Source organism: Thamnophis elegans, chromosome Z (genome assembly GCF_009769535.1).
Source record: "Thamnophis elegans isolate rThaEle1 chromosome Z, rThaEle1.pri, whole genome shotgun sequence".
NCBI lineage: Eukaryota > Metazoa > Chordata > Lepidosauria > Squamata > Colubridae > Thamnophis > Thamnophis elegans.
Window position 1 is genome coordinate 97,762,015 of NC_045558.1, and position 14,455 is coordinate 97,776,469.

A 14,455-nucleotide genomic window follows, 5' to 3' on the forward strand; every position below is an offset into this window, starting at 1 on the left:
AGTTATAGCCATGTGATCAAAACCAAAAATCTTTTGAAAGTGTGTTGTGTTATGCAGGGGAAGACTTTGCTCATAGGGTCATAAGTACTAACTTGATTATTTTTTACTCCTGTAGATGACCCTGCTCTATGCTTTCAAATTGGATGCTCATTTAAGATAGGTTACATTTTGCCTTTCCTCGAAAACAGCATGTAGTTTTTCATGGTATCCAAGAGTAGATAAAATCAGGCAGCCATTGGTATTACACTATAACTGATCCTGGCAAATTTGGATTCCCAAATGTGGCAGGGGAGGAGATTTTTTATTACCACAAAAGAGGAAATTTAGAAGGACAGAAACATGATAAGCCATATAGATTTTCGAGCCATTTCTTCACGCTACAAATATGCCCAGGAAAAAAAAAATCAAAATATTTTTGTAACAATTGGATTTCAAAATAGGCTGATGAGTGCGATAAATAACTAGCATTTACATCGATGGAGTTTTACTTGGTTTTACTTCTGCCCTATTCACATAAAAAGCACCCCTTGATTTATCACACAGATTAACTAAATTATTAAAACAGTGATTCAATTACAAGGGTTAGGCTGCTATGGAATACTATAAATCTGGTTAAGGATGGATGTGGATGTTATTCATCAGATGTGAAAGAACAACTACTGTACATAGTTATAGAGAGAGACACAGGGAACTTTTCTTCCTTCCTTCCTTCCTTCCTTCCTTCCTTCCTTCCTTCCTTCCTTCCTTCCTTCCTTCCTTCCCCTATCTTCCCCTCCTCTCCTGATTCTTCCCAACCAGTCTGTTAAGGGTTTGAACCAATTAGTGAAAAGCCTTTCAAAAGTAAGCCAAACGCAGTGGCTTCCCCTCCCTGATGTAGGGATTAACTTAATTCTGTTGACAGAACTGTCTTTCTAACATCAATTATATTTACTTATGAAACAGATTAACACATTTTTATTAATAGATTGCTTTATAACAGCTTATTCGCTATGGCACATGGTAATAGTTTTGAGAAGAAATGAATGGCGCAACGTTTATTAGTATGGGTAAGCTATTTTGCAAAGTGCCTGTCAGAAGAAGCTGACATGTTTATGCCATTACACAACTTCATGATAGGCATGAGAAATCTATGCAATACTGGATGCATCCCAGAAATTAATCCAAATTTTAAGAGAAGATATGGAAGAATCAGTTCCCACTCCAAATGCAACAACATACAGGGAGAGACGCAATGTTTGTTTTCATTTTCTCTGCCTCCTTCAGGATTCCATTGATGGTCCTGCCAAGAGACTCTTTTGCAAGCTGTTGTGATCCATACTGATAACTTTATGCAAAGTGTTGGCATTTTGGCTTCCTTTCATTTCTGCACACACTGGAGAACCAGTCAGGGAGGCTGATGAAATTACCAAGTTCTATTTAAATAAGTATCAGCTTCTTGAATACAAACATTCAAGGAATTGGGATGAAGTCTATAAAATCAGGATGAAATCAAGATGGAATATCACTGCCGATTTCCATAGGAAGGCAGAATCTGTTGAATTAAAGCTGAAGCTTGGAAAAATACAAAATTTGCTATTCTAGCAGACTGACCTAATAGCTTTTTGTTCTAATGAAGATGGAAACCCTACCCTTCATACAGAAAGAGTGGGAGTGGATCAGTGATGGGTTTCAAACATTTTTAGAACCTCTTCTGTAGGTGTGGCCTGCTTTGTAGGAGTGGCTTGCCAGCCATGTGACTGGGTGGGCATGGCTTGCTGGCCATATGAATGGGTGGATGTGGCCAACTTGCAAAATGTGGTGAAACTCACTTAACAACACTCTTGCTTAGCAACCAAAATGTTGGCTCAGAAACTGGCATTTGAAGCACACAAGTCTTAAAGCTGTCAAGTTACAAGACCCTTGCATCCCTAACTCTTTAGAAAAAAAAAAAACCCAGGGGTGTTCAAACTTGACAGCTTTAAGTCTTGTGGACTTCAACTCCCAGAATTCCTCTTCCAGTCATGTTGGCTCAGGAACTCTGGTATTTGAAGCACACAAGTCTTAAAACTGTCAAGTTACAAAACCCTTGCACCCCTAACCCTCTAGAAAAAACCCCCAGGGGTGTTCAAACTTGACAGCTTTAAGACTTGTGGACTTAAACTTTCAGAATTCCTCCTCTCGCTCTTCATCTTGATGATCTGTGGACAGGCGGGAGGAGGGAGCTGGAACCAGTTCTAAACGGCACTGTAGATTTGTGAAACCTCTTCTATAGAAGAGGTTAGAACTGGCAGGAACACACCCCTGGAGTGGATCTTAACTTAAAAAGAGGGGGGGAATAATTCGGCCTTATTTTAATATTAATTTTAATAATTTAATAGTCCTGAATGAGCAGTATATCAAAATTTCTGATTTGAGAGGAAGTTGAACAAAGAGGACACAGAGGGGTAGATATCCTCACCTATTATGACTCAAAAAAAAACCCATTCTTAATGCCATTATAAGAGAAGCTTCAATGCATTAGATTTAGAAACCACAAAATTTATATTATAATAAATTTGTTAGTCTATAATATATAGTTAGATATATTGTTGTTTCATTGTGAAACACAGATCTCTTCCTGGACTGTCTATCATAATCAATGCAGAAATTTATTTCCATTTTCAGAATAATCCAAAATAGCTTTCAACATATATACTTATCCTTGTATTAAAAATGCTATATACAATCTCAACAAGTATCTTTTTTCTGCTGATTGTCCACAACTGAAAAAATATTCAACTGATTATTCATTGTTCTGCAATGTATTTGTGTGTTGTATAATTCTACATCCTAATGTAATATTGAACACATATAAGCAGATTGTTTTTCCATTTAATATTATATTTATAAACTACTTAATGGATGATAAAACATGAATGAGACATTAATTGCTTCACTCTAAGATGAGTTCTTAAAATCATAACAGAGGGACGCTACAGGATTGTTAAAACATCAGGCTTTTTCCAGGGCAGTATCTTCTACAAGTTGTATAGAAGCTGAAGTCTAGCAATGATGTTCATCAAGTTGCTTCAGAATAGTTAGGTAATGAGGGAAGAACTGATGCTGTAGATTAAATATGAGTGGCCTATTGTCTCTCATAAGCCTTATTTGCTTATTAGTGTCTGAAATGGCTTTTCCTTTCCCCATCATCAGCCCTGAACTGAGAAGGGGAAAGTAGGACTGAGGGGAAAAAATAGACTTTAACTTGAAAAATTCCTCCCCAATAAAAGGTCCCTTTCTGTTTACATTAGGATTCTGTGGTTTCTTTTGCAAAAGTGCAATAGTGAGAAAGAAAAAAAATAATGTACTGGTACTTGAGCCAGCAATTGTGATTATGAAGATAAAGGAGGAGTCAATTAGGGAGGTGTAATGGAAAGATTTTGCAGATAGAGGTGTATGTTATTAACATTAGGAAGATAAGCTTAATTGCAAAATGAAATGCCACTGTGCTCTCACACCCACAATAGATGAGACATATATATATATATTGACTTAACTTAGGGCACGGTTGTATTAAAGAGAAAATTGGAGTAGTGCTTCTTCCCATAAAGTCTAGGCTTAAGAATTAGAAGGTGATTAAAGCACTCCATCATCCTCCCCCATGCCCTCTTTTTTTTGAACTGCAGACTTTAACGTGGCTCACAGAATCTAGTATGACCCTTGGAACAATTGAAAATGTACACTCTTGCTACAGAATATATATATTTCAGGGGAAATGAGCTTTCCTGCTATCCTATGTTTTATACAAGTAGTCCTTGATTACCAGCATTTGTTTAGTGACTGTTTAAGGTTATAACAGCCCTGAAAAAAAATTAACACAATCATTTTTCACACTTAACAACTGTTGCAGCAGCATTCCCATAGTCATGTGATTAAAATTCAGAAGCTTAGCAACTTGCAGGTATTATGACAGCTGCAGTGTCCCAGAGTCATGGGATTACCTTTTGCAAGTTTTACACTTGATAGCTGCAGTGATTAACAATTTAGATGTACTTACAAGCAAATTGATAGTAACTGCAAATTTAGATTTACCACCTCATTGAAAATTAAGTCTGTTGGCAGTAAAAAGAATGTTGCAATGAGGAGACAATTAAGGTTCTTATCCTCTCCCCCAGATAGAGGAATCTGGACTTTTACCATGAACCAAGAGATTTATTTTCAAAATATATCCAACCACTAGTTTTTTGCTCTGGGTGGAAAGATCCAGTGTCAGCCTCTCAAAAGCACCCAGGATGGGAGAAATTTAGAGAGGACAGAACGAAAGTTTCTTGTGCTGGTTTTAGGTCCACTAGGTTTAAAACTTTCCCAACAGAGCTAGCCTTCAACTTACATCCCTTGGTTTATGACCATTTGAAGTCACAATGGTATTGAAAAAAATACTTGTGACCAGTCCTCACATTTATGACCCTCAAAGCATCCCCATGGTCACGTGATCAAAATTCAACCCCTTGGCAACTAGCATATTTATGATAGTTGAGCATTTTGCAACCTTTCCAGCCAGCTTCCAATAAGCAAACTCCACAGGATAAGCAAGATTCACTTAAAGAGCACATGATTCACTTAACAATGGCAGTAATTTGCTTAACAACCATCATGGCAAAAAAAGTCATAAAATCAAAGGTGACTTACTTAACAACTGCCTTCTTTATCAGTGGAGGTTCTGCCTTCAACTGTGGTCATAAGTCCAGGATTATGTGTACTTAACCATGCCCCCCCCCCCCAACATGAAGTCCTTAGCTGGTTTCAGTCACTTCTCTCCCATTTCTCATACTAAGATGAAAAATTTAAAGAAATAAAACCCAGAATGGGAAGGGGGAAAAAAGGAAAGGAAATCATTCTTCCCTCCCTTTCCCTCTTCTAGTTTAAATCTAAGATGTCTTTAGTTATATCAGAGGTTTAGTGTTGAAAAGCTGATCGTTCATTTCACATTGAATAGGTGCCATCATTTTTCCTTTATCCATGTGGTAGTGGAACAAAATCGGCTTTGTGAAAATACTTAAATAAATACTGGACTTCACTGCTATACTGAAAATTTGTTTAGTTAGCAAGCTGCTGCATCATCTAGTTCAGGTGAAGATGCCACAGGCCAAAGTTGTTTCCGTGGTCGACTGGCCCACTGATTTAGAAGAATATACCTTTCCCCTTTGCTTTATTTCAGTATTTGATTGCATTTGTATTTGTATTTGTATTTATTTGTCTTGTATGCCGCCCACTCCCGAAGGACTCCGGGCGGCTCACAATAGACAAGGGAGGGGGGAAGACTAGACAAAGACAACACTTTAAAAACAAAACCACAACATTCACAATTTCCACGGGGCTGGATGTTTCACAGCCCCCTCCCCCGGCCTCCTGGAGCAGCCAGGACTCGGTGGCTTTGCGGAAAGCCTGGAGGGTCATAAGGGTCTGGATCTCGACAGGGAGATCATTCCAGAGGGCTGGAGCTGCAACAGAGAAGGCTCTCCCCCGGGGGGTCGCCAGCCGACATTGGCTGGCGGATGGAATCTGGAGGAGACCTAACCTGTGAGATCTGATCGGTCTATGGGAGGTAATCGGCAGGAGGTGGTCTCTCAAGTACCCAGGTCCGATGCCATGTAGGGCTTTATAGGTAGCAACCAGCACCTTGAAGCAGATTCGGAGACTAATGGGTAGCCAGTGCAGCTCACGGAGGATAGGTGTGACATGGGTGTACCTGGGTGCACCCACAATCGCTCACGCGGCTGCGTTCTGGACTAATTGAAGTCTTTGAACACTCTTCAAGGGCAGCCCCATGTAGAGCGCATTACAATAATCTAGTCTTGAGGTCACAAGGGTGTGAGTGACTGTCTGAAGGGCCTCCCGATCCAGGTAGGGTCGCAATTGGTGCACCAGGCGAACCTAGGCAAAGGTCCCCCTGGTCACAGCTGACAAATGGTGTTCTAAAGTCAGCTGGGGATCCAGGAGGACTCCCAAATTGTGAACCCTCTCTGAGGGGCGCATAATTTCACCCCCAGCCTGAGAGATGGAATAGTTAGCCAATCTTTGGGAGGGAACATCAGAAGCCACTTGGTCTTGTCTGGATTGAGTGCCAACTTGTTTACTCCCATCCAGACCCTAACAGCCTCCAGGCACTGGCACATCACTTCTACTGCTTTGCTGAGTTAGCACGGGGCAGACAGATACAACTGCGTATCGTCTGCATATTGGTGGTACTTAACCCCGTGCCGGCGTATGATCTCACCCAGCGGTTTCATGTAGATGTTAAATAGGAGGGGGGACAGGACTGAACCCTGCGGCACCCTGTAGTTGAGGGGCCTTGGGGTCGATCTCTGCCCTCCGACCAACACCGACTGCGACCTGTCTGAGAGGTAGGAGGAGAACCACCGAAGGACTGTGCCTCCCACTCCCACCTCTCGCAACCGTCGCAGAAGGATACCATGGTCAATGGTATCAAAGGCCGCTGAGAGGTCAAGGAGCACAAGGATAGAGGGGTGACCCCTATCCCTGGCCTGCCAGAGATCATCGATCAGCACGCCCAAAGCAGTTTCCGTGCTGTAGCCAGGCCTGAAGTCTGACTGAAAGGAGTCTAGATAATCGGCTTCATCCAAGGACCGTCGGAGTTGAGAGGCCACCACTTTCTCAACAACCTTCCCAACAAGTGGTAATGCAGCATTGAAGCTACCCAAAATGCATTGTTATATATCCAATGACAGTGATGGCTAACCTTTTCCGGACTGAGTGCCCAAAGTCCTTGTGAGCCCTCAAAATGCAATGCACACATGCCCCCACATATTCACCCCTGTGCATGCGTGCGTGCCCCCTGCATGCTCCCCACACACTGCACATGCATGCATGCCTCCACATGCACCCCACCTCCCACATGCGCCTCCTGCATATGGGTGTATCCCCTACATGTGCCCCGCCCCGCGCGTATGCGGCAGAGACCTAAAGACCAGCTGGGTAGAACTGAACCAAGATGATGGCTCACATGCCCACGGAGAGGGTGCTGCATGCCACCTCTGGCACGTCATCACGGTCCTATGATGATTCAGCACTAAAGCAGATAATAACCCCAGCAGAAGTTGGGTGATGCTATATAAACTGTGGAGTCCTTGGTGATTTATTAGCTTAGTGGTTTGTTTGCAGATGTTTCATTATGTGACTAGGTAACATCTTCATGCAGAAATTTATTAGATGAAAATGTTTAGCAAAGTTTCTATGAGATGTTGAGAATATAAAAAGCAAGTAACAAAGAGGCATACTTAACTCAATGAGGTTCTCAGGACTGAATTTAGATGAATAGGAGTGAAAATGCTTTCTAAATACCACACTCAGCTTTGCTGCATTTCAGACTTTTAGAAATGCTAAGCAAAGACAATTTCATTTTTTTTTAATTTGCAGGGTATTTATATACAATTCCTTAAAATTAATTCAATTGTTAGATGTAAGTGTGTCTCAAAAGTCAGATTTCAAAATTAAATTATGAAGTACTTCAAATCCAGAATAGATTCTAATTCTCAAATTCTATTTAATTTTTATTACACACACAATTCCTTTTCAATGAAATGCTGAACTCAGATATCTTTGTTTATGATGTTTATATTATAATTTATCTTTGGGAGCTCAAAGTTATACTGTATTTGGGGGCATTTTTTTCCTTAACCATATCCCTATAACAGCTTTATGATTGAATTGAGAAGTAAAGAATAGCATGAGGTCACTTTGTGGGGATTTGAAATGGGTGTCCCTGACCGGCATTTTAGCGACAATCCATTTTAGTAGGCATATTAGTTTCTGTCACTTAATAATTTAATAACTGGATAATCCCTGAGTATAATCTCATTATTACTGCCTTTGTAGCCAAAAATGCATATTTGGCCTTTATTTTTGTTTTAAATAATATTGGCTAGGAAAGTTAACATCATTCTCCCTGCATTAGTAATTACACCTAAAACTACATTTTATCAAAATCAAGTTTTTAAAGTGAAACATAGGCTAGCTTCAAGGAACACAATAAAACCCCAATCTGCATTCACAGAGTGGCTATGTTGACATAACATGGTTTGTTACATCATGGCTTAATGTAATGAGGTTCTGATTCACAGAGTCAGTACATTGGCTGGATCATGGTCACCTTTAATTTGCTGGATGCTGCCTGTTAGTAAAATATCAAAGAATTGCATAGATTATATTTGCTGCAACTTGTGGTTCAGCAAAAAGCTGAAGTAAACTAGGAATCAAAAGCAATAGAACAGTTGTTCAAGTTCTTGCTTCTTTGTTCAGTCCCAATTATTGTCCTAGACTTAGCACATAGCTATTTGATTTTATGGCCTCTCTGTCTCAACTGACCTTTCATGATGTGACTCTGAGAGAAAGCAGGCTGCCTAGAAAATTGTCAGCACCTGTGCTGCTTTCTGCTCCTTAGTCCCTCCCCCTGCATCAGCCGGCAAGCTAGAGTATAAATGCGGTGCTGTGAAACAGCCAAGAGCCTCATGGGAAAGAGAAGAGGGAAAGGGATGTGAAGGGAAGTAAAGCAGCCTAAAAAAAAAAAAAAAGAAAGAAAAAAAAGAAAGAAAGAAAGAAAGAAAGAAAGAGAGAGAGAGAAATGGCATGAAGGGGGTGCTTTTCTCTAGCAATACTCAGTTGGGGTAGCACAAGGAGTAGCATTGGGAAGAGTGGAGCTAATGAATAGTATTATGTGAATGTTTGTAGGGACCTAGGTGGTTTAATAGTTTCATTGTCCTAAGCCCATCAAATTGGATATAGTTTAAAAGAAAACTATATAAACCTATGTTAAGGAATCCTTCCACCCTTTCCTCCTTGCTGTATTCTAGTCCTTTTGATAAGAGATAAAAAGAGGCATTTTATTAGAACAATACTAACCTGGATATATCAGTTTTCATACCTTAAAAAAGTTAACTAGCATTTTATTGCTTTCAAAATTTCTACATATGCAGTTGCTTCCCTTCCTCAAGCCACTGGTGGTTCTCCTGACCAAGCTGTTTATGATAGCAAGGAGTATCTTGGTACTCTTGGTTTTGACTGAATCTCACATTTGATACAAACTGGCTTTCTTTTTAATGTCTCTATCACATTCATGAACTATTGTGCATACCTGTTGTAGCTTATTTCTGTAGTGTTCAGGTTGTTTTGCAAATATATGTTTTTACAAGGCTGAGGCTAAGTTATCAAGAGCTTGAGCAAATTAACTAGTTTTAATTCAAACAAACCCACATATATAGACCCAAATTATTCTGCTTGGTTAACTGAATTGTGAAAGGAAACTACATATGTGAGGTGCTATTTTTCTCTATATTGAATGCTGATAAATTTGGTTAAAACTATCTTACTTTTCTGCAACCTATATAATGGATGAAAAAAATTGTCAGTGTAGGTTTTTCTCAATTCATTTCAATTGTAGCCTTGTTTTGGGTTATTTTTATTGTAAGTTTCTCCGAGCGACTGAAATGCCAAAGAGAGTAAGACTTGAGACAAGGCTTGGGAAAAAGATATCAGCTTTTATTTATGGCCACAGCAAATATCCAAAACATACAAACAAATGCATGTAAGGAATAGCCACACCTTGCAAGAGTGGCTCAGAACATTATATACATTTTAGGCAGATAGAAACAACGTTTATCCAAATAGAGACAAAGATTCATTACCAACATGTGATCTTTAAATCATTCTTTTGTTCAAGCTCCTGTCTCTGTCTACCTTATCTATGGAGGATTCCTATAACCTTGTGTATGGGGTGGCAGCCCCCCTTTGCCAAGTTGTTTTTCGGCAGAATGCTTTGAGGATTTATGAGCCAGGAAAACTCCCTAGTTTGGTTCCTTTTATCTAGCGGCCTGATATTCCCATGTAATATTGATCGTGATGGTGGGAGAGCCTGCAATTCCAACATTATACTTATCTGCCATTTTGCGTCTTCTACAAGACACAGCTGCCTAACGCTACTCAACCCACACTACTAATCACTTATCTTTCTCACATGTTACATTAGCTGACTTGCCAAATCTTTTTTAAGCAGCAGAAAATGCAGCCTTTGACAAAATTGCTGGTCTTCAAAGGTTAACCTACTTTCCTTATATGCTATTGTTCAACCTTTGGCTTTTCTCTATTATCTCTTCATATTCCAAGTCCTTAGGATTATCTCCATATGCTGGACAGGATAATTAATTTCAATTGTTAACCTTGAAAACCATTCTCTACCTGCAGGTCAGAACCTAAATTCTAGGAATAAAAATATACTGAGTCCATCACACAAACGTGCACACTAAATTTGTACCAGAGTACTGGTCATAGCCAAATAATTGTTTTATTGCTGCTGTTCATCTTGTTACTTGCTGCTTTCCTCCCAAGGGGCCCAGGCATAATTTTAACTCTGGTTTCTAATTCATGCATGTCCAACAGTATCCTTAGTTCAATTATCTGAATTGGATCAATTTTCCAAATGAAATTAATCTAAATCAGATCCATATGTAGCAATACTCTGAAAAATCTAAAGGTGCAGTGATATCTTTTGATCTATTATGTTGAAAGTTAAGGGATTCTCCCATTAAAAGCATGCCTAATCTATCTGAAAGACTAATCTTTATCAATCTGGAATATTCCAACTATAATTCACACATCACAAAGCTATTTATTTATACCCATATGGAAGATACAAACTCTGAATTATCCATAAATGTCCAGTCCCCAAACCTATTTATTAGACAAAAAAGGAACAAAGACCCTACTTATGAATCAACTATACTCCATTCTTCAAAACTCAGCCACAGCAAAACAGGAGAATCTTCCAGGAGTCTTTACTAATTAAGATCCTAATTACTATTTAAATTTCAGACAGTTTAAAACAAACTATGCCAGAAGTTCATGATCCTTTATTATCATATCTAGTGAAAATTGAACGATTATGAAATGACTTAGAAATGCTGCAGCTCTCTGCAGCAAGAGAGACTCATGTGTAGGTATAGATTATATTTCTAATTAGCTATTTATTTTAAAAACTTTGAAATAAAGGAGTGAGAAAAAACTTAAGTTGCACCAGCTCTTACTGAAGAGATTCATACCACATCTCCAGATCAGACTTTTCCAAGGTCAAGTTATCCAAAAGTGAACATAAGATCAGCATCTATGGTTTGCTGCATGCCATCTTCAGTCTCATCCTTATTTTACAAGTGGAAAAATTTTAAAGTTCCTTTACATTTATATTTATTTTATTACTAACTTTTCTACGTGGTTTCATCTAAGTAATCTCCAGTTTTATAGGATATTTGGTTAGACTTCTCCTTATCCCTCCATCCTCATTTAATACATTTAGAAAAAAATAAATTGGGAAGGCTGATTTGGTTCTTGCCTAAGGACCTTGGTAAATTAAGGCACTAGTCTAGATGGAAAGCAGGACACACTGAGTTCAAGTCCTGCCTTAGCTATGGAAGCCATAGCTGTCTAACCCATCTCACATTGTTGTTATGAGGAAAACAAAAGGAAGAAGTACTATATAAGAATGGTGAAATATAAAAGTATGTTTCAGCCCAAAACAGAAGTTTGCGGGTAACTATGAAAAGTATCTTTAATTCTTAAGACTCCTACCCATTGGGGAAGAGTAAGGAGCAAAGGAGAATTGGAGGAAAATAACAAAAAGGAAAGCAGAATCTATACAAAACAAAAGAGAAATGGATTGCTTAAATCTAATATTTAATTGAGCCATGGACACTGGAGAAAAATGGAACTCTTTTAAACATTGTCTAAATTTTATTTTTTGCCTCTTTCATTGCTAGGTGTTAGGAAAAACAGTTCCTAGAAGTTTCAGATGGCTTGTGGCAGCCTAATACATTTGCACAAAAAGCTAATATCAAATTGAGAGCCAGATTGGTGTGGCCATTAAAACTAGAAAATAGGCAATCCATGATTTCTAATCCCACCTCAGACATAAATCTATATAACATTTCTCACTGGAATTTTAGAACCACACATCTATTAACAAATAATACAGTAGTACATATTTACATGCTCCAAAGATAAGAAAGATAGTAAAAACCATCAGAATAGCAAATATTTCTGAGATTCTTTGTGGTAATACATCCATTCAATTTATGATGATGATGATGATGATGACGACGACAATGATGATGATGCCGGACTTCCATTTTTTGGGAACATTGTCTGTAAAATGTTAACATGATAAGAAAAAGAGTGAAACCACTACTGCTTGGACAGTGATGTCCCCTAGCAAGAAAGTAGGTTATACTTTCCACACATGTGGTATGCAAATCTTCAGAACAACCTGTCAAATTCTTCAGAACAAGGCAAAAGGCATTCTCTTCACCCAGCAATTCTTGGGCATTGTGCAAAATGGATCACAGCTTTGATCCTAAAGCAGAGCCAATCACGAACCTCCCTCTCCTAGACAGGAAGAGATGGAAATTTCTTGGCACTTCCATTCTTTTGGGTCATTGTCTATAAAATATGAACATGATAAGGGAAAGAGTGAAAGCACTACTGCTTGGAGAGTTATGTCCCCTAGCAAGAAAGTAGGTTATTCTTTCCACACATGTGGTATGCAAATCTTCAGAACAACCTGCCAAATTCTTCAGAACAAGGCAGAAGGCATTCTCTTCACCCAGCAATTCTGGGGCCCTGTGCAAAACAGGGGCAGAGCTTTGATCCTGAAGCAGAGCCAATCACGCACCTCCCTCTCCTAGACAGGAAGAGATGGAAATTTCTTGGCACTTCCATTCTTTTGGGTCATTGTCTATAAAATGTGAACATGATAAGGGAAAGAGTGAAACCACTACTGCTTGGAGAGTTATGTCCCCTAGCAAGAAAGTAGGTTATTCTTTCCACACATGTGGTATGCAAATCTTCAGAACACCCTGCCAAATTCTTCAGAACAAGGCAGAAGGCATTCTTTTCACCCAGTAATTTTTGGGCCCTGTGCAAAATGGATCAGATCTTCTGCCCTGAAGCATAGCCAAACACGCACCTCCCTCTCCTAGACAGGAAGAGATGGAAATTTCTTGGCACTTCCATTCTTTTGGATCATTGTCTATAAAGTATGAACATGATAAGGGAAAGAGTGAAAGCACTACTGCTTGGAGAGTTATGTCCCCTAGCAAGAAAGTAGGTTATTCTTTCCACACATGTGGTATGCAAATCTTCAGAACACCCTGCCAAATTCTTCAGAACAAGGCAGAAGGCATTCTCTTCACCCAGCAATTCTTGGGCCCTGTGCAAAATGGATCACAGCTTTGATCCTGAAGCAGAGCCAATCACGCACCTCCCTCTCCTAGACAGGAAGAGATGGAAATTTCTTGGCACTTCCATTCTTTTGGATCATTGTCTATGAAATATGAACATGATGAGGAAGAAGGCGGGGCTTAGCAGTGAGAAGATGGAGTTTTAGGCTACTCCTGAAATTCCTCTATACCAAAGGATTTTTGGACGGGTTTTTTGAACCCCAGCTGTCCCGGAGACGACAGTGAAGGTGGGGAGGGACCCAGGACCCCAGAGATATTCGCAAATCTCTGGGGGAGGGTATTAACTCCCCGTGCCAATTCCTTTTTGGATTAGCTGCGTGCTAACTGAAACTGCAGGTTGCCCCTAAGAATGGAAGAAGTGATGTCATCTGGTAAGCTGATTTTATTACCTAAGAGACACTGTTCGTGTTAAAAATTAAGATAATTGAAAACCAAACAACAAGAAGATTTAGCGGCGAATTAGCTTTTCTAATGGATTTATGACTGGTGGTTACTTTACCTCTTAAATGCTTCAAGAAACTCCGCGATACCCTCCCCCCTCTGAATCTCCCTAAGTGGATCGTAAAACCTATCTCCTACTAATTAGCCCGTCACGATTCGACATTTTTATTACTTTACTATCTAGTTCTGTCTACAACTAGATAAGACTGACAGCCGGTAAGAGACAAAAAAAAAAAAGTAAAAAGTGCTTCGAAGCCTGTGGGGAAAAAAAAGAGAGCTTTTATTTTAACTACGACACATCATGGCGTCCCAAGATACCTCTAAGATTTCATTTCAGACTCTTTTCTCTGCGTGTAGAGGACTTTTTCATTCTTATCAAAAATTGGAAAGAAAACTGGATCAATTGATTCTAAAATATGAAGTTAAAACTGAGATCGTTGAATGCTTAAATGTTCCTGAAACACAAACGGAAAATGTGAGAAATGGTGTCTGGTCTATCTCAGAGGAAGAGAGGAGGGGGGAAGCCATAAAGACGACTCATTTAAAGAGACAGTGTGCAGAAGGAATGGAGAATCCACCCTTGAGAATTAAAGTTAAATTGGGAAGCTTTATAAGCTTAGGACAACTTTATTATTTCATCACCGACATTCAGAATCCAAAGGTGCCGAAATGTTTTTGTTTGGACTTGCTTATGGAAACATTTGGTAAATGTATCCAACGAATGGCTACTGGACGGAGGAAATTTTGCTGCTGAA